General features: G+C 47.9%; 1 pseudogene; it reads right to left on the bottom strand.

The window, feature by feature from the left end:
- Positions 1 to 1,093: 1,093 nt before the first annotated feature.
- Positions 1,094 to 26,424, bottom strand: part of LOC121045692 — a 30,318-nt pseudogene continuing 4,987 nt past the window's right edge.

The following is a 26,424-nucleotide window of genomic DNA, read 5'->3' on the forward strand; positions in this document are numbered from 1 at the left end:
TCCATAACGAAGTCATATTTTAGCAACCGCAAAAAGAACCTTTGCAATCTGGGTGGCATTTCTCCAATTGCCTTCTGAGCGATGGCAATCAATGGCCGATGATCTGTTTCCAAAATTACCTTGCGGCCATAAACAAAAAAGTAGTGAAACTTTTGACACCCAAAGGTCACTGCTAGAGCCTCCTTTTCAATTTGCGAGTAACGCTGCTCGGCTGAAGTTAACGTCCGCGATGCGTACGCCACGGGACGCCAGTTGTCGTCATGACGCTGTAAAAGCAATGATCCCAGACCATTCATTGATGCATCCGACGTTACCTTCGTTTCTTTACGCGGATCAAACATAGCAAGAAGCGGTTCTTTGCTTAGGCATTCGCATAAGCCTTGCCACTCTTTGGTGTGGTAGGAGTCCATTCAAAGACCGCGTCGTGTTTAATCAAGCTTCGCAACAGAGGCGTTCTCTCGGCCAACGGGGGAAGGTACTTGGAAAAATAATTGACTACACCCAGCAGCCTCTGCACGCCTAGCTTGTCGGACGGAATCAGCATCAGTTTCATAGACTCGACATGTTTCCGGTTTGGCTTTATTCCTTCCTGACATATTGTATCGCCCAGAAATTCAATTTCCGAGACTCCGATCTTACACTTCTCTGGATTAAAAGTTAGTCCTGCTTGCTTGGCGGCTTCAAGCACACCTTTTAGTCGTTGGTCGTGCTGCGTCCTGGACGTTCCTCACACCAAGATATCATCAACGTACGCGTAAACACCGGGCAGAGAGTCAAAAATCTCGTTCAAAGTCTTTTGAAATACCTCTGATGCGGACGAGATTCCGAAAGGCAGTCTTAGAAACCTGTACCGTCCAACGGGAGTAGCGAACGTACAAATCCTTGATGTTTCTTCACCAAGAGGGATTTGGTGGAAGCCAGCCTTCGCGTCCAGCCGGCTGAACACTTTCGCTCCTGAGAATTCGGCTTCTATATCTTCGCGTCTGGGCATTTCGTAGTGCTCCCGCTTAATGCACGCGTTGATCATTCTTGGATCCAAACAAACTCTAAGTTTTCCGTCTTTCTTTTTGACAATCACGAGCGGACTTACCCAGTCCGTTGGCTCGTTGACTTTGTTATTATGGCAGCCTGCTCCATTCTCTTCAGCTCGTCGCGCAGCTGTTCTCGTAAGGTCAGAGGAACGCGTCGAGCCGCGTGGACAGCTGGGGTTGCGCCGTCGCGTAGCACCATCTTGTATCGGCGGTGCACGCACCCTGTGCGTTTAAACAGGTCGCTAAATTATTCCAGCATTTGCTCAGAGCTGTTTGTTGTTACAGAGGCCACGTTGCGGGCGACCAGCCCAAGACTTTCACTTGCCTGGAGACCTGTTAGTGCCTGACGTCCTTTCTTTACGACGAAGAAACCGAGGCTGCAGCATCGGCCATCGAAGGTCACCTGCTGGTTGATGACACCCATGTGTTTGATCACACCTCCGCTGTAGGACCGCAAGATGGAACCGCTCTGGCGAAGAGGAGCCCTGGCCTTAATCTTCCTGTAGACTGAGTAGTAAAGGAGGTTCGCTTGGGATCCCGTATCAACTTTTAACACCACTTCTTTGCCGGCAATGACTGCCTTCACAGTCCAGTCTCGCTGGCTCCTGAGGCTGTCAACTTGTACGTCGGGAATCTCGAAGTCGTCGTCTTCGTCTTTCAATTCACCGACTTCCGACGTTTCTTTACAGCAGGCTGCAAAGTGGTTTTTCGCTTGACATGCCCTGCAGGTCTTCCCGTGGGCGGGACAGCTACGTGGCTTGTGCTCCCGGCCGCACCTGGAACACTTGAATTTCTTTTGTAGTTCTTTCGCTGCCGTCTCTAACTTCACAAGATCTACGTGTTCCTCTTTCCGCCCCAAGGCTTCGTTTTGAAGGGCTGCTACTTCGGACGCTTCGCCCATTTGTTGCTTGTCTCGCAAGAGTTTCACCCTCAGGTGGTCGTCGTTGATTCCGATAACAACTTGGTCGTGAATCATCGACTCCGTCAGCCCTCCGAAGTTTCATAAACGCGCTTGTTTCTTCGCGTCTTGAACGAACTGCCTCGAAGGTCTCTCCTTCTGCCTGGATCCTTTTTCGGAACATGTACCGCTCGTTAATTTCGTTCGTTTGAGCGTCCCAGTAACTGTCGAACTTGTTTACGACGTTCTCGTAGTTGTTGGCGCTCTCCCCTTCGGCGAACGTGAAATTATTGAAGATCTCGATGACATCTTCCCCCTCCAAGCTTAACAGTAGCGCAGTCTTCGCATCGTCCCTTAACGGCTTGTCGTGTGGCTCCGTTACGGTGAAGGATAGCTTTAGCTTTTGCTTGAACAACTTCCAGTTCTGGCCTACGTCACCTGTCGTACGAAGTCGGTCGGGGGGTTTGAGTATAGTCCATCTCTCCAGGCTGTTGCTTCTTAAGCGCTTACTTGTTGCGACGTGTCGTGGGATGGTCCGGCCATTTCTGACACCATGTATCGATGTTTATTATTGCGACATCATTACCAGTTCGATGTTATGTTCCACAGTGTCCAGCGTGTGTTCATTCAGCGGAAAAGCTCCGAACGATGTCCCGGGCGCTCGCGTTGGTAGCGCGAGCACTTCATCGCTTCGTCACGTGGCTATCTTGTATTGCGCAACACGATACAATATGAAAGCACAAAAAGAGTGCCAAATTTCTCAGCGTTACCTAATGCGCGCACTTTCATTTGTTACATGAATGGAAATCAGATGGATATCCAGCTCGCCTTTGTTGCAGATTCAAAATTTTAAGTGAGACGCGTGCCGAGATGACATGCGAGCTCAGAAAGCTCGGAACATCGCCGCCGGGCGTGTCACGTCCGAAGGTATCAGCTGTCGAGCCAGTCCCACACACGCTGAATAAGACATTTCCACTGCCAACTAGGACCGAAACGACCGATACCTTTTAGTAACGCAAAACAGGAATCCATCAAAACGCCAACACAACGCTGACAATACCAGCAGGAACTAAACAGAACGAAACCACGGAATGGCAAGCACTGCGACGGCCAACGTGGTTGGCGATGGCTACATTGAAGGAGGGCGTCGAAATGATAAAATCAACATTTTAATGTTTCACGAAAGTGATTTTACAGACGTTGAAATAATGTTTTCAGATATTTTGGCGGTGGACGTTCAAATAGCCGGTGCCAAAAAAAAGATGTGTCCATAATGTGAGTTGTCCATAATTACGAGAAACAAATGCATTTTTTCTTCCAGTTCGTCCCCGAAAATGTTGTCTATATAGCTAAGTATCCATTGTGAGGGGGTGCTAATTAACGAGACATGACCGCACATGCGTTCCTCCTCGTTGTCTGCCCCTACGCACAAGCAAGCTCTGCCACGAAAACAAGCAACCTCGAAAAGTTTGGCTGAATTCCAGCTCTAGGCACCACTTCACGGACCTGTGTGAACAAATATTTATTTGTTCGAAAAGATTTGCTTTGCAAATTTTGGCGTCGCCAGCCACCAAAAGTAAACCTTTATTCGCCATCGACAATCCTGGACTCAAAAAATTGTCATGCAAACGAATTTATTAATTTTTTTGCGTCAAACATTGCGGATCTCAGACATACTGGCAAAAAATAAAACAACGTAGTACGTAAAAAATAAAAAAAAAAACGTCGTTATTATTGCGCTTCGCCGAACCCAAACCGCGTTTTGAATTTGCAAATCGAAACGACATTATTTCTTTGCGCACGCTATTTTAAAACTTGCTGCTGTTAAGTTGTCTATGGCAGTTTTTTACCGGCGAAGTACCAACGTCTGTGTTAAAATAAATTTAGTAGATGGCACTGGTTGTCCTAAGGTAATCAATAAACCACTTAAATTACTGTCGAAATACGAGCGAGCATGGTATAAAATCTCTTAAACTTCATAAGTAAAATGACCAACCGAACTTTTACGTCGGAAAAAAAAGATTGCGAACCTCATAATAAAATACAAGCTAAGCGTTCGTTTTCTATTTCCTCCGCGAGTTTCCTCATATAATCAAAAGAAACTGCTTTCGATATACTATGAATAAAAGTAATGATACTTTCAGGAAACACAGATAGTCTCCTTGCGCTGACTATTCTTGACGCTTTCCGATCCTAAATGCGAGGTAGAAATATACGCGATTCTCACTGAGAATGTTCCGCCACTATTAGTAAAAACAAACCTCAGTTGTCATAGGGACCTTTGAACCCTCGTGATGTCTTAGACGACGGGTAGACGTATCGGACTACAGTTTACGAAGTAAGGTAAGAAAGCGCGGTAAAACGCGACGAAAAACACGAATACGACGCATCCGGCAAGGCGCGGAGCGGAGAGCGGAGCAGCAAGTTGAAGCAACCTAATGGCTGAAGCGTCACGTGATTCCAAGATGGCAGCGCCCATGCGGAGGAAGATGAGAAGGTCTATAGGCGTGAAGTTCAACCAATTCAGTTCCCCCGCCAGCCTGTGGGTCTTTGACGTGCGCCACGTGGTAGTGATAGACTACCATGCCAGTATAGGGAGTATTCACTGGCGGCCATAGCTGTGTGAGTGAATGCTGAGCGCGTGCTGACGGCGACCTTTCACAGTTCTTTTGAAACGGGCATTCTGCACCATCAAGAGTGTCGGTCTTAGCAGCCTATGGATGTGAGCTCGTTCTGAGCATGCGCTCTAAACAGCACCCACAAATATGGCGTCCAGTGAATGCTCCCTATACATGCTCCTCCACATCGAAACGGGCAGAGGTGGCGATTGAGCCCAGGATTCCTGGGTTTTCAGCAGAGTGAGCTTTCGATCTACGTGCTCCGAGCATGCGGTGCGCTATAACACATTCGGCCACCGACACGTCCCTTCCCCTCTCCCCTCCCCTCTCCCTCCCAACAGACACATACATGGCGGTTGTAAGCAGAATTACGCGAAATGTATTCTGCGGTCAAACAGGATGCACAATCCCAGATACTAAAGTTTGAAATGGAGAGAAAGAAGCTAATGAAATTCTGCATGCGTGCTATATCTACATGATTCTACATCCGTGCTATATCCAATAACAAAAAAAAAAATTCTACACACGCGTCTTGGCGAGAGAAAAGGTGTTTGTGGAAAGAACAGTTCTAAATTTTGTTCTATGGGTAAATATATTAAAGCACCTATGGTTATTTTTGTAAAATATACTGGTAATGAATAGTCATAGTTTCGGTTTGCTTCAACTCGCTTGGTGCCAATTTCGAAACTATGTACTCCTACGAAAACGGGACATGGTTGTATATTGGGATAAAAGGGCGGGACAGCAGCAGTGGACCTCAAAAACGGGGCTGTCTCGGCCAAAACGGGACGTCTGGTCACCCTACAGAGGGGGGAACACGGGACGAGCGCCGAACTAACTGCACAAAGAGGAAGTTGATTTTGTTGACACGTGTTTCCACTAAAAGAAAGTTGATTTCGTTGACACGTGCTTCCACAAAAAGAAAGTCGATTTCGTTGACACGTGTTTCCACAAAGAGGAAGTTCATTTCGTTGGCACGTACGTGTTTCAACAGAAAAGAAGTTGATTTTATTGACACGTGTTAACGCTGACGTCACCTTTGAGAGTTTATTCTTGCTTTTCGTGGGGTTTTTTTTTTAGCCATTTTCTTTTCTTTTTTTTTCAATAAAAGTTCAGTTGTTAATTTGGTGATCGTCCTGTGTTCTCACCGTCTTCGCCTCTTTGAGTATTGTATTCCCTTTACCCGTACTCGTTGTAACCTCACGAAAAAGTGAAGTTTTGCGCATCGTTCATACGCTGCGAGTAGTTCTTAAAAAAAGTTCGGTTTTGGGAGGAGGGAACGGGATGCGTCTGGCATTTTCAAGGTGTGCGTTTTGATTAGGTAACATATATCTAATCTAAAAAATGAAAGACATTTGCAAATCTCTGTAATGCGAAATTAGAGCGCAGCTTTTGAGGACTGGGAGGGAAGGGCACGGAGGGGAGGGTATGCCCCTCCTCCCCCTCCTTTCCACCTCCTCTCCTCCTGCCGCTGAATTTGTTCGTGGGTGACGTGGCACGAAGTTGTGACGTCAATTTCTCCGCTAAATTTAGCGGGGAAACTGAATATGTGTTGAGGTCACGTGACGTCAATTTCCCCGCTAAATTTAGGGGGGAAACTGAACCCGCTAAATTTTGCGGGAAAATTTCGCCGCTAAGTTTATCGGGGAAACAACCCATAATGCAACGCGCGCGGTTACGCCGACGTCGACGCCGCTCAAACCGGATATGGACGCCTAAGAGCTGCGCTCTAAAAGCACCTACATATACCTTAATTCTCCATATACAGGGGGAAATTAGTAATGCTCCGCGTGGATCTGGACTATTCTTTTACGACGGTCCTTGAGGTGCATGAAGCAATTCGCCGGCGTCGCCACTTTAGATAAGGAGACGGCCGGGACTCGCCACGCGTTTTTCAACTTATCAGTGACTATATATACGGTGAGGAATCGATGCATCGTTGGCGCATTGGAACGCAAAGAGAGGGTACAGGCCAATCAAAGGGATACGTAGAGAACGCTTTGATCAGGATGTATGGAAAGAGATAAGGAAGGTACAAAGTGCCGTGTATTACGTGCGCGTCTCCCGCGTATGGCGAAAGTTGCCGTGTTTAAAGTGTGTGTATGCCGTGGGTAGCGAACACGACCTTTCAAGCACCAGCAGCGGCGGATGAAACCCGAGACACTAGATAGGAAAAAGGCCGAGCAGCGAGCCACGAAGAAGCAAGGGACTCCTGAAGGCCACAAGACTGGACGCTGTCACAAACCAGACAAGACGCATCTCGTAACGCGAACCGATTGTATCCTCGGCAGGTAAATAAATATATCCTCTCATTATCCCAAATCAACCCGTACTAGGGATGCCGCGAACCACCCTAGGTTGGAATTCGAAAGGTTTCAATATTTTCGAACCGAACTGATGTTCGATTTCGCAAAGTCAAAATATTTTCGACCGTAGGGAGGTTCGAATTTTAAAAAAATTAGCAACTTTTCAAAATCGTGGGGTTTCGAATTCGAAAAGTTCGAAGCTTTCGCGGTTTCTAAAAGTTCGGGTTCGATTATTTCGAATATTTGTTTACTTGAGGTTCGATAAATTCGAAGATTTCAAACTTCCTTATTTTGAAATTTGGGAGATTCGAATGTTTCAAATTTCTTTGGATCTAAAATTCGAAAAACCGAACGTTTCGAATTTTTAAAGACATAAAGGTCAATAAATTCGAAAATTTCGAATTTCTTTCTACATAAAGTTCGAAAAGTTCGAAGGTTTTGATTCTCTTTTATTGCTAAATTCGAAAAAAAAAAAAAAAAAAAAACTTCGAAGGTTTTTGATTTTTTTGAAGTCCAAGTGCGCAGAGCTCGAAGTCCGGTTTTCATGTTCCGCCACAGTTTCAGTTTCAAATAACGTTTTTACGCATCACTGGTTTTCATGAAATCAGGTTTAGAAAAGTCTGGGTGTGATATTTAGACTGCGCGAAGACGGTCAGGCAATTAAATGAGACGACGAGTGCCCCGGGTATGCTTGAATATTTGCCAGTGCAGCGACGTGTAACAATAGATCAGTAATTGTGACCGCCAGCCCGGGGTGGTCATTAACGTGCTTTACGAAGTAGTGATCCTACGAACGCAATGTTTAACGATACTCATCCAGATCGAAACGGCCAAGGGCAGGCAGGCGGTTGAGGTTCAGAAAAACCTTGAAGTGATCTGGCAAACTGCCCTCCACCCCCTTGTACGCTGGTAGTAATCCGATCGGATGCCGCCCGAGTGACGCTGGCATATAGTAAGTTTAGTTTGTACATGACGCAAAATCCTGAAACTGGGAATGAAATTTGAACGAAAAAGTGTAAGAAGACAAAAAAAAAAAGGACAGGACAACGTCTCAAACTCAACTCCGCTGAAAACTCAGCTCAGGACAATATCTCAAACTCAACTCAGCTGAGTTTGAGACGTTGTCCTGTCCCCTTTTTTCTTTCTTCTTACACCATTTCTTGCGAATTTCATTCCCAATTTCGGGATTTTGCATCATATTCAACAATCACCAGCTCGCCTGCACCTTGACAATGCTTTTGTTTGTAATTGCTTTCAAGGTTTATGTTCTGGGGCGGAAGAAACGCCGAGCAAAAAGCACAGAAACTGACGCAACTCGAGGTCGAGGAGCGTTTTACCATACCATTGCATCGGAGGAGGGAAAAGGGGGGGGGGGGGGGGGAGGGGGGGAGAGTGCTTCAGTCTCTCCTGCCCCCCTCCCAGATATTTCGGACTGTTAAAGAAAACAATACGGGGAAAGAGGGCATGGTCGAGCTTATTTTAATCTGAAATTATTTATGCATATGTATAGCTACTGTCGCTCTTCACTGCATAAAAGATCGCGTAGATGGTCATTGTTAGAAACTCGTTGTCAGGAGGTACTACTCGTCACATGCTCGGTGGCTCGAATGTTCAAAGCTCTGTCTTTTCGACCTAAATAACTGTGCCATTTGTACACAATATTCAATTAATAAATATAACAATAAATGCAAAAATAAAAAACTGGAGAGAAAAAAAAACTATCAAGAACCCGCCGGAAGTGTTGTATTCTTGCATATTCAGAGGCCCAGAACTATGAAACAAGTTGCTCCTACCAAAATGTGTACAGGCCAAAAGAAACACGCCCCAAAAACGTAAAATCAGAATTTTTTTTTTATGACGCGCTGAACTTGAACAGTTTTAGAAATCTTTCCCCATGAGTTAATTTATTCCTCAACGTGAAAAAAACAATAATACATTATTTTGTATTCTGCAGATGGTAATGGTATGTACTGTCTCTGGTGTGAATTTAAATGCGATACCCAAACAATGTAGGCGAAAAAAAAAATACCAAGTTTAGGGCATCATTGTCCGTAGGTACCTGTTTGGATATTTCTTCGAAAGTCGTCTTGAGCAACAATAATCATACCTTAAGACGACACTCACCTAGGCTATATATAGATCATTCTTAAAAGTTTAACATCTCAACCATAAATAGCTTCGGCTATAGCGCACTTCAAATATGGCACAAACGACAATTGCCAAAAACCCGTCGTCCTTCCACGCTCATTCGGGAATCTATTTTTCTAAAGCCAAGCATGCCAGGTGATTGAAATAAATGGCATTGTCTTTCGCAAGGAATGCGTCACCCTATGTAATATTGCGAGAAAAACAATTACGAATGTACCTCACTGCTTGAATCCAAATGAAACCGCCCGCCGGTCTTTCGAAGTTCGACGAGCTTCGAACTTTTACCCTAAAAGTTCGAAGTTCGTCGACCTTTTGACTTTCCAGGAATCGAAAGTTCGACAATTTTTGAATTCTTCAGATTAATAAGTTCGAAAGTTCGAAAATGATCGAATTTCTTAGCGTAGGAAGTTCGAAAGTTCGAAAAGCTTCCAACTTTTTAGTGCAAAAAGTTGGAAAGTTCGAAAATCATCGCATTTTATATCTATCAAGGTCGAAAGTTTGACAAGCATCGAATTTTGTAGCTTAATAAGTTCGAAAATTCGAAAAGTGTCGAACTTCTTAGTTTAGTAAGTTCGAAAATTCGACTTCTGGCGAATTCCTCGATATGAAAAGTTCAAAAACTCGAAATCTTTCGAACCTTTCGAACCGCTTGGTTCGATCATCTAAACTTCGATTCGAAAAAAGTTCGCGGCATCCCTAACCCGTACATCTCGCTAAAGTTCGAAGGTACAACCTTAATCGCGGTTAGCGGGAACACGGGAGCGCATGGCATCGGGTACCACTAGAACACTCAATACCGGCCAGGCGTTACACTGCAACTGCAGCGTTATGGAGACGCTGCAGTGGAGCGCCGAGTCGTTAGAGTGCTCTGCTAGTATACAGTGCTACGCGATCCCGTGTTTCCGCTAACTGTGATTAAGATAGTACACGAGAAAGGTAGAAAATCCATAGGAAGTGACCACATGAGATTTAAGACAAAATCTGGCACATCAGAATCTGAACAACACGCCCAGGAATGGGAGGGTAAATCGAGCCTCAGTGAAACTCAGCAACATAAACTATCTCAAAGTATTGACAACATAGTATCTAAGCAACCAGAAAGACAATAGACTAATGAGGACCTTGTAGGCATTTTTAGGAGAGACAGGAAAGATATTGAGTTTAGCAAGGAGGAAAACGAGAACGAAAGCACACACCCCAAAGCTGGTGGTATAAGAAGGTCCAGGCAGTCATAACACGACGCCAATAAGCATTTAGGGGGAACAAGTAGGCGAAGAAAGGGTAGACCACTCCAGCAGAAGTAGCGTCGAATTGGCAGAACTTCAAGGAGAGGAAAATAAAGGCGTCAGCTTGTATACAGGCCAAAATTGGAAGTGCACGAGTACAGTGGATGATGGAGATAAATATATAAAGACGATATGAATGTGGCAAAAAGGTTTAAAGAGCTCATTAAAACGCCGGGGAGAAAGGCAGGTGTGTGCCAGCATTTACTGACCACACAGGAGGGGAGGAAAGTCGGGGTTAAGAGGCACAAGGATATATTAGGCAGACAATCTAGGAGGCCTTTTTTTTTACTGCTTGAGCAGAGGGAGACAATGGAGAGAACTGATGGCAGCATGGGTACAGGAAGAGCAGAATGGTGTAACAACGGAGGCGACCACGAGGAAATGGAATAAGGCAGAAAGTAAGGCTCCAGCAGGTACAGCAACAGGCCCGGATGACATATCCATGGGGCCCATAAAGACCCTAGGGGTAGGGTGACCAGACGTCCCATTTTGGGTGGGACATTCCCGTTTTAGAGGTTAATTTGCATCGTCTCGACATTTTGCCTCAGAAAAGCCTCGTGTCCCGTTTTCGCGAAGCCATGCAGTTGTGAAACTGGTACGGAACGAATAAAAAAAACTGAAAGAATGTTTATTCCCAAAAGACGTAAATTTATAAAAAATAATAAAACGTACCATGAAGATGTTACCTCTTACAGAACACAATTTCAAGCTCTTTTCTCATTACATTCGCCAATAAATTTGCCAGACATTTCTTGTAGTACTACTAAATTTGACGCATTAGTTTGTCAACAATGAAACAATGATAAAAGTAACCTGGCCGACTCCGGAGCAATATGCGTTTTTGCGCTCAAATGACTATTATAGCCCCCCCCCCCCTTTCCTTGATTGAGTGTCCCGTTTTCTACAAGCAAATTGATGTTACGACATTCGATTATCCAAATATTTATTGTAGTAGAGGTACCCAAGGATTGGAAACCAAGCAAAATGAGACTAGCATATATAGGAAGAGGAAACAAAAACAAGAATAATTTTTCGTACCGCCCGGTAACAGTAACATCAGTTTTCTACAAAGTAGCCATGCAGATATATAGTAAAGCGAAAATTAGAAGAACGGGCTGAGAAAGATCAGCAAAGTTGCCAGACACGCGAACAAAATACCAAGGTGGGAGTTTTTTGTGCCAGCCTGAGCAAAAGCTCCCCGATCCCCGGCCCCAGGATGTCTACGTCAGCGCGGCTCAGCGAAAAGGCGTGACGTTGTTACCACGTGACGCGCATACTGCTCCATGTGAATATCCCTTAACGCTCGAACATCTCAATTCAGCATTGTCGTCGCCATATGCAACAGACAAAACAATACAGCTTGTCAGTGTGATTGGCCGTGAGCGGCGCACAACGCTTCACGCCTACTATATATTCTTGCAACTGATTGAATCATTTTTAAGGACCCCTGCAGGCAGAATACGCTTGGACTGCGGGTATTCAAAAAAGCAAACTCAGACCAGAGGCACGCCCGACATAATCAACGAGCAGACTTTACACGAGGACAAAACATTTCTAATGTTGCTGGGACTGCACAAAAAAAAATCCCGATCCAACTGTCGATTAGGGTCGCATCATAAAAATAAAGATCTTCCCCAACGTGTCTGTTCAGGATTCTTCTGCGATCCAATAAAATGCTTTGAGCCGATTGTATGCACAAGTACTGATGACCTTTCCATTCCCTCGTCATTGCCACTCTTCCAGATGTGCTCCAGAGTTAACCATGATTATTTTAACCCGAGAGCTGGGGCAGGAGAAAAAAGTTTGGCAGTTGTAGAAAAAGAAACAGGAATAGACAAAGTTTCTAAGTATGTCCCTGCTCCTTTCTCTATACCACTCTCAAAAATGGTATCCTACTCCTGAACCAGTCTTGGGCAAAGTTCATTATGACAAATTGCTACCAGCTCTCCTAGGCACTGACTGTAACTTGCCCCCACCCCCTTTCCTTTTCCCTTAAAAAAAAAAAAAAAGTACAGGTTTTTATTTATTTTTTTTAAACATAACTGCGCATCTCCGAACGCTCATTTTCCGCACAACTGTAGTGCTAGCGGTCCGCACGAGACGCTAAAGTTGTTAAACTATATAACCATCATCTCACTCAAAGGTTATGAGTAATTTTCTCACAATTTAAATGAGAAAATGGGGCCTTTTTCCGCCGGTTTTCGGTAGCTGGCGCCATTCAACTCCATGTATTTGAGGGCCCCATCGGCCGCCATTTTACCGCTGAAAATTTCAGAAAAATCACTAATAACCTTCGAATAAGATAACCGTTAGTTCTGAAACTTTGGCGTCTGGTTCGGACCTCTTGCGGATTATTTGGGCGGAGGATGGGCGTAAAGGCGGTGCGTAGTTTATTTTTGCTGTAAAAAAAAAAAATCCTTGTAAATGTTTTTTTTTTCGACGCCCTGTATTTTTTTTTACACCATGGTAACTGACAGGTTAAGAAATGTAAGGCTTGGCCAGTCTTGTACAAGTCACTAAAAAAAGTAATCGATTACAATTATTATTACTCTTGGCTAAAAGTATTGATTACTCGAGAGCAGTAATTGGACATTACTTTAAGAAGTAAGCGTTACTTTTCCGATTACTTTATTGTGTGAAGACTTACATCTTTAGCGCTCATAACAATGAACTACTTCCAACCTATATTTCACATTTTCACAAGTATTGAAGAAGAAAAAACGGGTTCCCTCTTCGTGGTCGGTGCACCTTCACAATGCGAACCCAAACAGAGAATTCGTTTGAAGTAGTTTAATGATTTGGGCGCTCGCCAGTTGGAAAGGGGGGGGGGGGGTGGAGGGGGTTATAGATTTTGTTAAGCTTAAGCAAGGGTTGCCGCTCAAAGTTTGCGTCGCTCATTTTATTATTCACATCTGGATGAACTCGCATGTTATACAAAAGAGCAGCAGCTCCAGGATTTGAAACGGATCATGTGTAGCATCTATTAGCGGAAAAGATCGCCCCGACCACTGCTCAACTCGAAATCTTGCTTGTCACAAAGACCACATAGGGGAAATAGGAAAATATTCAAACAGGCTTTGTCATATTTTGCATCCGCTTTAGAGATTCTTCGGTTCTGGTTCTCCTACGGGCTGCGAGTAGGTACCGTAAGCAGGATTGTATTGATTTTATTTCTGTCTGTCTGTGTGTGTGTGTGTGTGTGTGTGTGTGTGTGTGTGTGTGTGTGTGTGCGCGTGTGCGTGTGCGTGTGCGTGTGCGTGTGTGTGTGTGTGTGTGTGTGTGTGTGTGTGTGTGAGGGGGCTAGTTTAAACGAAGGACTTACATTCACATCTGGATGAACTCGCATGTTATACAAAAGAGCAGCAGCTCCAGGATTTGAAACGGATCATGTGTAGCATCTATTAGCGGAAAAGATCGCCCCGACCACTGCTCAACTCGAAATCTTGCTTGTCACAAAGACCACATAGGGGAAATAGGAAAATATTCAAACAGGCTTTGTCATATTTTGCATCCGCTTTAGAGATTCTTCGGTTCTGGTTCTCCTACGGGCTGCGAGTAGGTACCGTAAGCAGGATTGTATTGATTTTATTTCTGTCTGTCTGTGTGTGTGTGTGTGTGTGTGTGTGTGTGTGTGTGTGTGTGTGCGCGTGTGCGTGTGCGTGTGCGTGTGCGTGTGCGTGTGTGTGTGTGTGTGTGTGTGTGTGTGTGTGTGTGTGTGTGTGAGGGGGCTAGTTTAAACGAAGGACTTACAAGGCTACATTCTGCTCCCTCAAACTTCGCCCTGAATGGCCTTTGTCATGCACTGGGGATTCTCTGGGGCTTCCCACTCCCAGTCCCAGCTCGAAAGAAAATGGACATTCCACAAACAAGGGTTGACCTCGTTTCCTACAGCTCCGCAAAAATCTTCCTTTTTTCCGGTCGAAAAAAAATAAGCAAATTTTATTTTTGTCATTTTAGAAAAAACAAAAAGTGTGTGCAAAGGGGAGGAGGTCCCGTGGAAAAATAGAGACGGTTAGAAGTAATTTTTATTACTTCAAAAAGTGACCAGATTACTCTTGTGATTACTGCGTAATAAAAGTAATTAAGTGATTACAAAATTACTCCAACAAGTAATCGACTACAAGTAATTTGATTACTTGTAATGCGTACGGTACAAGTCTGGGCTTGGCTTAAAAGAGCGGGGGGGGGGGGGGGTGCAACGATTTCCGGACTTCGGTCAAACATTTGTTGAAGTTGCCCTCCGTCATTTCTAAAGTGAAGAACAGGAAACCAATTTCGCCTGCGTGTCCTAATTGTTGTGTAGAAAAAAAATAAATAGAAATATTGGCATTTCTGGCACCCCTCAACTCACTCCCAGTCTTCAGGTCGCTGTCCTAGTGACGTAATTCGGGGTGCCGTGTAGCTCCCCGTGTGCTCTCTCGGAGGACGCTTCCTCTCCCTCGTTTCGCTGACATTAGCGGGCGTTAAGCTGCAGCTTAGAGCCGAGCGAGGTCACGTAAGCTTTTCGCCATAGTTCCTTCGGCTCCCACTCGCGGCTGCAGGTGGGGGAAAAAGCTCGACTTTGATTTGCGACTATGAGAGGAATCGCGACATTTTTTAATGAACGAGATGTTTTCTGTATTCTCCGGGACTCGATAAACAACGTAAAATTGACGAGAGACAAGTCCTTTTATTCTCAAGATCGATGCACCCCCCCCCCCCCTTTTTAAGGTGAAACTTCACCTTTGCTTACTGTGATTCTGAACCAAGAGATGGCGATGGGACCACCTTCCAGACCTGTACATAAACGCAATAAATCGGATGTGGTGGCTCTCCGATACAGTGTGGTATTTTTCTTTCTCCTGAAATTGACATCGCTGGTCATTCATGTCTCTGTGCGCGAAATTTCAGCGGAACGCTGCAGGGCTGCACCAGTTCTCGTGCAAAGGGAGCAGTTGCCTACGCTATGAACTCGCGTCTCCGGCAACCGTTGTTAGAACCACGGCCTCTTCTATACTCACAAATCCTGGCAGTTCGACGACGGAGCCATAGAGTGCCCGGTCGCAGATTTGAAGCGGGAGGATCTGGTAGCACATAGCATTTCTCGAGAGACTGTAGCCAGCGCACAGCTTTTGCAGCGGCGAGGATTCAAAACATGGTTTCAAACCTGAGGAGAAAAGAAGCGGTAGCCCGAGGGATGCGAGGAGCACCACCGGACATTCCATCGCGCGGGATACAGCTCGGGAGAAGTGTGTTTTGGCGTCTCGCCGCAGCTGGGCGCCCATTACATGCCTTTTGTCTGCCTCTCTACCTTTTTACTTTCGACGGCCGCGTCTCGTGGCGATCTCGCAGGCTTTTTCAGTATAGAAGAGGTTATGTTAATACAAATGGCAGTATGGCGCTGTGCTCCAAATGAACCATTGTTAGGGCCGTACAAATGTAGAAATGCTTAGAGGCTCGACGTGAGGTTAGAAATTGTCTGATAAAGAGCAAATAATTTTTGCAAGCATTGTGTATTCTCAATATATAATCATGAAGACTTTTTCTATCGTCTCAGGACCACAAGGTGATGACAATTAAGCCAGTAATAAAACTTCACTGCCAGTTTTGCCTTGGTAGCAGACGACACAATGGCTTCACGGGATCGGTGGTTCTTTCTGAGGGTGTACGCGACCACGTAGAATGAGGCTGGTGACGATCGACGAAACTTCTATTCTTCTGGTCAATTTTCTCTGGGATTTTTTGGAAGCGAAAGGCGCCCGTTATAGGTTTGATCAACGATCGAGGTTCCCGAGCGCCTTTCCACGGAGTGGATTTGAGAAGGGGAAAACACTGTGAAGTCAAATCGACCAAATCAGGAACGACGACGACGTGAAATGTATCAATGTCGAAGTGCAGGCCAGCACACGTTTCGAGGATTACTGGCAGCACAGTTGCTTTAGTGCACATCTGATCTGGGTGATCAAACAAACTGTCCGTAACATATATAAATTGTCACATACGAAACGTATCCACAAGTGTAAAACAGAACACAAATATTTAATCGACGAACTTGTGCCTAAAAACGAAAGGAATGTTGAGCGTTGACGGGTGCAGCAGCGAGAGGATGCCTCCGCGTAACAGCTGGCTGTTAGTCGACAAAGCTACGCTCGACTCCTTATCTCCTACATTCGACATCTAAAACATTTGACCTACAATGTTCGTTAGTGAGCTAGGGCGAGACTGATTAAACAAGGCCATTCTGACCTCCTTATCTTTTACACTCAGGGTAAGAGTGTCTCAAATAGCGGCGAGGCTCTTTAAATCGACCGCAAAATTCAGTTTCTTAACCTATCGCGCTACGATTTTGTGCAGCGTTGCCCAGAGGTGGTGCATCTGTTCTATAAAATTTGCAAAGAACGAACGTTAATGAGAAAAAAATTAAATAAAAAGAAGTACTAAAGGGAAGCTACAGAGGTTCCTGAAAAAAAAAAAGTTAGAAGTGAATTCTAGTGTATTTTTACCCCGTGAACCCGATTACACAAACCATTTGCTGCGCAAATATTGTTAAACGCGAGAAAATGAGGAAGACAGTCGCTGTACGGGACGTCACCGACGGATCTGTTGGCTGCCCAAGGATAGGGAGGCGGGGCTTCAGCCCTATTTTGAAACTGCTATTATTGCTCTCCGGCGCATCGCATTCAAATATAATTTTGATATCTGTTATTCCAAAGGCCAAATGAACGCAATTCTGGTGTTTTTTTCGCAAATGCAGAAGTGCCCTATCTTCCCTTTAACTTTTATGGCGCGTTCACACTGAAAGCGGATCCGCAAACGCGAAGCGGATCCGCGCGTTCTCAACCGCAAAGCGGCTAGGATCGAGCGGTTGGATCGCGTTTTTGCCAACCGCTTCGGGACGGATTTCTCCCAACCGCTTTCACAAACCGCAAAGCGGCAACCGATCACAACGCGACGCTGACGTGACGTCAGTGACTTTCGAAACAAGACGGCACCTGTCGCTGGTGATGCGTCCAAGGGGCTGTAGTCCTAGTGTAACAGCTGACAAATCAACGGAGAAATGCGATGTTCACGTCCGTCACTTGAATCCGCCGCGAAAACAATTCACTCGTAAACTTAACGGGCTTCGCACTGGTGATTTCGTTCGGGTAAGAGTTTGTTTAAAATTCCGGGTGCCACAGCCCGAGGCTCGCTGCCTTGTTAGTCTCTGCCCGTGGAACGTCGGCACCCGCCCTTGATCGACCGAAATGTCACCTTTTGTACCCACTAAGATATATAGTCGCGTGAACTATTGAAAGCTTTCGACACCGTGCATGACCACCACGAAGGCCGGTAGAGACGTCGATAGCCTGAATGCGTAGCCAACGCATTACCGCGGAGCGGGCAGGGCACCTGCGCTAGCTCAACCTTTGACGTTTACTACTAGCAAAATAAATAAAGGGAACCTACCCAAGGAATAAAGTGTACGTAGCAGACAATGCAGAGGTAATCCATACGGCGTTGATTCCAGCTTAACGTCAAACAAATAGTAGAGTCGATCGACGCGCGAGTGATGAGAAGAGAGTCCGCCACCAACGAAGCGACAACCGGCTAGCACTGACAACATTGCCGCACACCACGGTCCACCCCACCTCTCACAACTTGGAAAATGATAAGAGTGAACGAGGGGAAAAAATGGCCCTCTATCCCGAAAACAAGGTCAGCTATTCATGCGGGAAGGGTCCACTTCAAAGAAAAAGTCGGGGGCATCCTGTTCTGAGTCAGCAGGGCACGCCTAGCTGGGCTTTGCTTGTAGGCGAAGTCAAGGGAATCACAGGCGGGGTTCGCGGGTCCAAGCTTCTTAATTTCGCTGCCTGAACTCATGATGCGTGCGAGCGTCCCGGAGAAAACTCTTCAGAGTGCGAAAATAGCAAAATTTTGGCTTTGGATCGTCGGTTAAAGTGGATTGTGGATTGTACAACAGGGTTGCCAAAGGCAAGTCTCAAAAGATCACGCGTGATCGCCAAGAAACCGCCAACCGCCTCTCGGTGTGTCTGAACGGGGTCGCTCGCGAACCGCATCCGCAATCGCTTCGCGAACGCGGATCCGTTTCCAGTGTGAATGGGCCTTAAGGCCCATTCACACTCTTGCAACCGAGTACGACTGAGAGATACGAGACCCGTTGGAACCTCTTAAAATTTGTTAGGACGAGAGAACTCACTGGCACTCTGGCGCCATCTATGCGGTGACCCTGGAACACCATTTCACAAGAGCGAAGGTTTTGCGGGATTTCCGAGGTCAAATGTGCGTAATACCTATGAGAAAGGCTCGTTTATAACGTTGACAGAAGTTTTTTGAGTCAACAAAGAAAGGATAATGCGCGAGAGAAATAGAAAATATGCCGGACCGCCAAGTTTACAGCTGCCACCCAATAAATGGCGCCATCTCGCAGATGATGATGACACCGTGGCTCTAAATACTGCTTCACAGCGCACAAGATCAGACACACTTAAAACTAATTTCACGCATACATTGGAACAACACTCACGCAGCGCTGATTGACAACTCAAGTGTATCATGCATCATCTTCATCTTCCTTCACTCCGATGCAAATAACAGTGAAACAAAAAAACCGAGGATTATATGAAAAAGAGAAAAGGAAAGAACAGAAAAAGAGTTAAAAACAAAATATAGAAGGAAGAGAAAATAGATAGGGAAGAAAAATAATGAATTACCTGTACAGCGGACGTTGCTACTGTGCTTGTGCTATATAGTTCAACTCTTTTTCCGTTAAGGATAGCGAAGGAGTACTACACATATTCTATCTAACCTTACAATGTTAGCGGTTTCTACTATTTCTCGCGTCAGTTTCTTCCTGCTCCATCCCACTATGGTGCATTTGTCCAGGAGGAGAGAACATCCACACTTTTTGCAGTGGATGCCTAAATGACCCGAGTTGGCATTTATGGCAGTGCTGTTATGCTCACGAAGTCGGTCATTTAGACAGTGGCCCGTCTGTCCGATGTAACACTTGCCATATGTGAGGGGGAAGGAATAGATTACTCCCTCATTGCAGGACACGAACTTGGTCTGGTGATTTTTGATACATCCAACGGGTCGACTAGATGTCCCATTCACCTTCTTGCACAATCTAGAAAGTCTATTCGGCGCGGAGAAAACAACGTCTACGTTGACTCCATTGGGCATTTTCTTGAGCTTGTGTGATAGATTGTGGATGTAGGGAACTATGACAGGCCTTGTGGAGCGGTCTCTAGTTCTGCGTGTAATAGCTCCTTCCTGCTTAATACCCCTGAGTAGGGCTTCGGCAACGGAAGTTAATAAAGACGGGTTAGCCCGCTGAAGCCAACCGAGAAATTTGCATGTTGAAACACATAAGGACTGTGCGCTTGCAAGATTTTTCCAGAGAGTTTTTTAGGCAGAGTTTTACAATGCCTCTTTTTACAAGCTTAGAGCGGGCGGAGCTATGGTTCAGGAGTGGCTTCTTTGCTCGAGGTTCGTAGGACCAGCAGGTGTGACTGTTTCAAAAAAGAGTCGAAGGTCCAACAATCTTATGGGTCGCTCAACCGAAAGCTCATAGGTGAGTTTTAACGGGTGAAGGCAGTCCTGGAAGGTGGACAGAACACTGGCCACTAAGTCGGGAAACGTTCTATTGTTACTGTTGTGATGTTTGCCGAGTCCAGGAACCGAGTTATATGAAGACAACAGCAGTCCAGTGTGATGCGGAAGCAGTGTTCTACAAACGCGGGCCAAATCGTTCCTGCTTCGTGTCTGCTTCTGCAGAGAGCGCGTGAGGGGCCGGCACGCAAAACGCGCTGGGCTCGCGCTTCTAACATTTCAGCACTATCGGCCGTCGGTTTGTGCGACGGTCGATAATCATGATGTTGATGATGGCTGCGCCCAAACGCCACCTAGACACTGTCACACTCCTCCCCCCTCCGCACGCACCAGTTGATGTTCTGCCGATGTTCATGGTGAAAAACGCACTACGGGTTTCTTTAGTCTTGTGCTTCTCCTTGGTAGTGGGGTGCTAGGGGTAGCCATGCCTTGAGACGTAGCTTGGGCAGGAGCGGCCAAGGCAGGCTGTGAGTCTACCACAGGAGACCCTTGAATCAGTGCAGCCTCGACAGGGGAAGTGGCCTGATGTGCTGCTTCTGTTGATGCTGTGGTTAGAGCAAGATCAGGATATTCACATTCCTGGTGATATGGTGTTTTAGTGACTTGAGCGAGATCCGGACGCAGGTGTTCTTGGTGACGCCTCCAACACCGGCCATCTGGTAGTGTCACGTCTATGATCTGGTCGCTCGGCGTCTCGATTACCGTTGCCGGGACCCATGGCGGACCGGGACGAAAGTTGCGCGCATAAACTGCATCTCCTATCTGGGCAGGCGGTACCAGCCGAGCGCTCCTGTCATGCGCCATCTTCTGCCTAAGCTGCCTTTCTGACACTGATGACCTCATGTCTGGATGCAGCAGCGTCAGCGCTGTCTTCGACCTGCGTCCCATAAGCAGTTCTGCTGGTGTAGATCCTGTGGTTTCGTGTGGTGTAGTCCTGTAATTCAACAAAATGCGGGCCAGCTGTCAGGTGAAGTTACCGCTAGCGGCTTTCTTCAACTTGGACTTAATGGTCTGGACTGCACGCTCCGCAGCTCCATTCGATGCTGGCTGATAGGGCGGCGTTAGAACGTGCCTTATGCCATTCTTTTGGAGGAAGTTCCTAAAAGTGCCGCTGACAAATGCTGGCCCGTTGTCGGATACGATAAGGTCCGGCAGCCCGTGACTTGCGAACATGAGGCGTAAGCAAGGAATTGTGGCTTCTGCTGACGGCGTAGACAGTGGAACGACCTCGATCCATTCCGAATAGGCATCGACCACGATAAGCAAGTACCGGTTGTTTAGTGGTCCTGCGAAGTCGATATGCAGCCGAGACCAAGGCTTCTCTGGAAACGGCCATGGCATCATTGGTACTGGCCGCGCAATACGTTGGTTCTCTTGGCATACACGGCATCCTCGTACTGTCGCAGTAATATCGTCGTCCAAAGATGTCCACCAGACATGGCTATACGTGCCACGGCCTTCATTTTAGCGATACCTGGGTGGCCTTAATGCAGGAGTCGCAGCACATCTGGTTGCAAGACTCCGGGAATGATTACCCTCGACCCCAAGAGTATGCAATTTTCTTGTACACTCAGCTGAGTTGCTCGGCCTGCGTACGGTTTCAACTCTGGGTCGTGCAGCTCAGCTCCAGACCACAACGCATCTCGAAGCTTCGCCAAGGTCGGGTCCTTTGATGTAACCTCGGCCACAACAGACGCAAGTAACACCTTAGGATAGGCGTTCTCGAGCATGAGCACCTCGGCTGGCCGCTCGATGGGGTGCGCAGGGACAGGCAGTGGCAAACGGCTGAGGGCGTCTGCGTTCGCTATGCTTGTACCAGGCCTGTATAGCAGCTTGTAGCGGCATGCAGACAGCATCAGCGCCCAACGCAGGACACGCGGTGAACAGGTCTCGGCCACAGGCTTGTCCGCAGCAAGCAGTCCCAGCAAAGGCTTGTGATCTGTGACAGCTTCAAAGTCACGTCCCCAGAGGTATTGTCGAAATTTGGTCACGCCAAAGATGAGGGCCAGGGCTTCATTATCGAGCTGGCCGTAGTTGCGCTCAGCTGGTGAGAGAGTTCGAGAAGCAAACGCAATCGGCCGCTCAGCGCCTGAATCTTCACGATGAGCTAGCACAGCCCCAACTCCGTGCGGTGATGCATCACAGATCAGCACATCAGGTTTCTTTGTGTCATAATGCACCAGCACCGCGGCAGAGAGCAGCAACTCCTTGCTCTTACGGAAAGCTTCTTCTTGCTCAGCACCCCAAGACCGTGGCGTCTTTGCCGCCAGGAGACGATTCAATGGGTGCAGCACACTGGACAAGTTTGGCAGGAATCGCCGGTAAAAATTAACTAGTCCCAGATAGCTTTGCAATACCTTGACATCCGTAGGCCTCGGTGCTTTCAGGACAGCCTCAGTTTTCTCCGGGTTCGGTTGGAAACCCGCCGAGGTGACGATATGGTGCAAATATTCAACCTTGGGAATCAAGAAAGCGCACTTGTCTAGCTTAAGCTTCAGCCCAGCTTCCTGCAGACGACTTAGTACCTTTTCAAGGTTCTGCAGGTGATCTTGGTCATTCTCGCCAGTCACAAGGATGTCGTCGAAATACACGACGACGTGCTTGAGGTCTTGCAACAGGTTGTCCATTTCACGCTGGAAAATCGATGGTGCCGAGGTCACGCCGAATGGCAGGCGCGTGTATTGATAAAGACCGCGAGGAGTATTGATGGTCACCAATTTTGAAGATTCTTCATCCAGCGCAACTTGTAGGTAGGCATCCTTCAAGTACAGCTTGCTAAACCTCTTGCCCCCACTCAGCTTGGCAAACAGGTCCTCTACCCGAGGAATCGGGTACTTCTCAGGCACAGTCACAGGATTTACCGTCACCTTGAAATCCCCCCAGATGCGAATCTGCCAACTCCGCTTCAGGACCGGAACAATAGGCTTGGCCCATTCAGACGTCCTCACGGTACGCAGGACTCCCTCCCGTTCCATACGCTGCAGCTCCTGGTTAACCTTGTCGAGCATCGCGAACGGGACTGGCCGAGGCTTGAAAAACCTTGGCCTGGCGTCCTCTTTTATAGTTATCCTTGCAGCCACGCCCTTGAACGTTCCTAGGCCATCATTGAAAACACTCGAGTACTTAGCGATGACATCTTGAACAGACGTCACCACGTTTATGTCTTTTGCCCCGCGCAACTCAATGCCGAGACCCTTCATCCACCCCCGCCCAAGTAGGGACGGACAGGCACCCGGCACGACGTACAGAATGTCCTGGCACCGGCGGTCTCCAAGCTGTACGGTTGCAACGAGGCTTCCGCGCACAGGAGATAGTTCACCCGAGTAGCTCTTCAGCATGACGCTTGACCGGTCGAGCCGCAACGGCGGGAATCGTTGGTGAAGTGTTTCTTCCGACACGACGGACACGCTGGCGCCCGTGTCGAGTTCCATCAGTAACGGAGTCCCGTTCACCAAAACTTCCACCCGGAAAGGCTGGCCATCGACTGCAGGGGCCCCCAGTTGCTACATTTCGTAGACCTCCGGCGGCGAGACATCCCATCACGCTTTCGCCCACGGCGTGGACCGATCGTTGTGGCCTGGTTGGCGGCGCTCGGCCACCGAAGCTCGCATTCTCCTTGCAAACTCGTGAAAGATGGCCCTTGCACCGACATTTGTGACAGATGCTACTTGCGTGACGACACTGAGTGGCGAAGTGCTCGCCCCCGCAGCGAAAGCAGGAAATGGCGCCAGTCCTTTGTTTCCATTTCGATGCAGCAGGAACAGTAGAGGTGGTAGAAGCATCATGTGACACTGCGTTTTCAGCCGCAACGCTCGGCAGTCTCGGTGTCGATAGCAGCAGCTGCGAATCCTTCGTCGCTGCTTCCATCGCGATGGCAGTCTTCTTCGCGAGGTGGAGGGTCAGGTCCGGAAGTTCCAAAAGTCGCCGCTGTATCGCCTCATCGTTGATCCCCCCGACTATACGGTCTCGCAACATCCGGTCACGGGACACGCCGAAGCCGCAGTCGTCCGCAAGTTTGTTTAGCCCGGCGAAAAAATCTGCTGCAGCCTCCCCGGCATGACGTACCCGTGAATGAAACTTGAAACTCGCCACGACTTCTGACGGCCTCGGTGAGAAGTGCCTGCCAAGCACATCGAAGATGGTCACCAGGGTGGCTTCTGACGGCTTCACTGGAATCAGTAAACTGTGCAGCACTGAATACGTGGCCTGGCCACAACAGGTGAGGAACACGGCTCGCCGTTTGTCCTCGTTGACATCGTTGGCGATGAAGTAATTGCTCGACTCGTTCCCGGTGCTCCTCCCAGCTAGATTCCGCGTCGAAAGGTTCGAGCTTGCCGACCGATGGCATTCTGGAACAGCCGTACGTGTCGGCGGCAGCAACTTCAGTGCGTAAACATCCTCGTCGCCAGTGTGATGTTTGCCGAGTCCAGGAACCGAGTTATATGAAGACAACAGCAGTCCAGTGTGATGCGGAAGCAGTGTTCTACAAACGCGGGCCAAATCGTTCCTGCTTCGTGTCTGCTTCTGCAGAGAGCGCGTGAGGGGCCGGCACGCAAAACGCGCTGGGCTCGCGCTTCTAATGGCGAATTCCACGGGTCGTTTTGGAGCGCGCCGGGATCGACTTTTCTGGAGCGGGCCTATTTCACTGGGCGATCGGGATTGAGACCGACATGTTTCACTGGTCGTTTTGGATTAGCTCCCGCTCCAGATCTCGATCTGGATCCGATGGCGAATTCCACTGGGTGTTTTGGAGCGCGCCGGGATCAGTTGACCAGATCCGGAATGGAGTTCACAATCCGAACGGGGTCGCGCCGGCGATGGATCCCCCGTGGAACATGACCACAGCTCTGGGATCGGTATTTGCCTTCATGTCATTCAACTGCCGGGGAATCCCCTTTCCGCGGCTGCCGCGGTCGTTTCGAAGACGTTTTCGCAATCGCGGCGCTAACACGTGTTCGACGCACGAGCGGCAGGAATGGCTCCGGAGCTTCATTGCCGGAATGCCCGTAGCGCGGCCAAAACCTTCTCTTCTCCTTCCTGGAAAACGAACCGGCTGTCGAGCCAAGGGGTAAAGGCCCTGTCACACTGAGGGGACAGTTGGACAACTCTATCCGGCAACACGGGGAAGTCTTGTTGCCGGCGACCCTGTCACATCGCGGCAACAACAACAGTCGGGCAACATGTTGCTGCCGCCCGGCAACAGTGTTGCCCGATTTGTTGTCCGACAACCCTGTCACACCGCGCTGACGGCGAGGAAAACACGGGGAACACTCCGTCATCTTGATTGTTTACCTTCGTTCGTGTGCGGCGCGGAATCACTGGAAATCTGACTCTACAAAGTGCTAGTGCGTTCGAAGGGCCGGGAATTACCACGGTACGACATCAGTCAGGGACTGGGATTAGAAAACTTGACACGGGGAGTATTTTCCGCTCTTTATTTTATCGAGATGTTTTTCATTCGCTGACAAAGCAGGTAGCCCTAACCGAGGAAAATGACATTGGTGATATATGTTCGGCATTTACGCTACCGTATAAAGTGTTTCTGTACGGTTCTTTCATGCAATTCCTATTTCTACTGTGAAATTGCGTTAGCACCGGCAGTACCACAAACCGTCTTTCGTAACGTGGTGTTGAGCTGAAGTGACAGTGCTTCAAAACTGCGACACCGACACCATCGGCCTTCATAACAATCGGTGGAATAAACATTTTTCAACGCTGTCTACTTGTCTACCGCCTGCTATGTGATCGATTCATTGGCCCAAAACGTCCTGGGTATTTTTGAAACAAATCAGGTGTCTGGAAGCGGCTGGTTCCAAGTTCCAAGCATCAACGTTTTCGCAATCGCGGCGCTAACACGTGTTCGACGCACGAGCGGCACGAATGGCTCAGGAGAGTCTAGCAAAGATTGCCTTCTTTTCAAACGTCTTTATTTACAGACCAAATGAATGAGCGCCCTATGCGCTCTGCTGTATGGTCTTTTATCTCGTCGTCTTATGTGGCCCTGGTGTTACCAGGGGCAGAGAGACGTCGGGCGGCGGCGATGATTGGCTCGTATAGCTTGAGCAGCCTGGAGCCGAGTGGGGGCGCCTGCGGGTCCTCTAAATATCGGAGGATCGCCTGGAATGCCGCCAGGACACGACCAGGGTCAGGAGCGGATGGGGGGTTGAGCCACTCAGTAAGAGTGGAGGGGGGAGGTGAGAGGGTTGAGAGCGCGCGAACGCGGGCTGTTGAGTGGAGCGGGCAGTCCCACGAAAGATGGGGGAGACTAGCAGGAATGTGGCAGTGGGTACACTGAGGGTTGATGTGGAACTGCGGATACATCTTTGCAAGCAGGGAGGGAGCGAGGAGCGCTCCTGACCTGGCTTGCTGTAGAAGGGAGGTCTCGTGGCGAGTGAGAGGAAGGTGGGAAAGAGAGGGGAAGTCAAGGGGGTTAGCCTGAGTAGTCAGGTAATGACGCCATCGGCTGGTGTGCTCCTGCCGGGCTTCGTGTGAGTCGTGAAAGGAGCCAGGTGTGAGCTCCGGTGGTGTAGGAAAAGTAGGGGCCCC

This window comes from Ixodes scapularis, unplaced genomic scaffold (assembly GCF_016920785.2).
Source record: "Ixodes scapularis isolate PalLabHiFi unplaced genomic scaffold, ASM1692078v2 PGA_scaffold8__174_contigs__length_109621045, whole genome shotgun sequence".
In the NCBI taxonomy this organism is placed as follows: Eukaryota; Metazoa; Arthropoda; class Arachnida; order Ixodida; family Ixodidae; genus Ixodes; species Ixodes scapularis.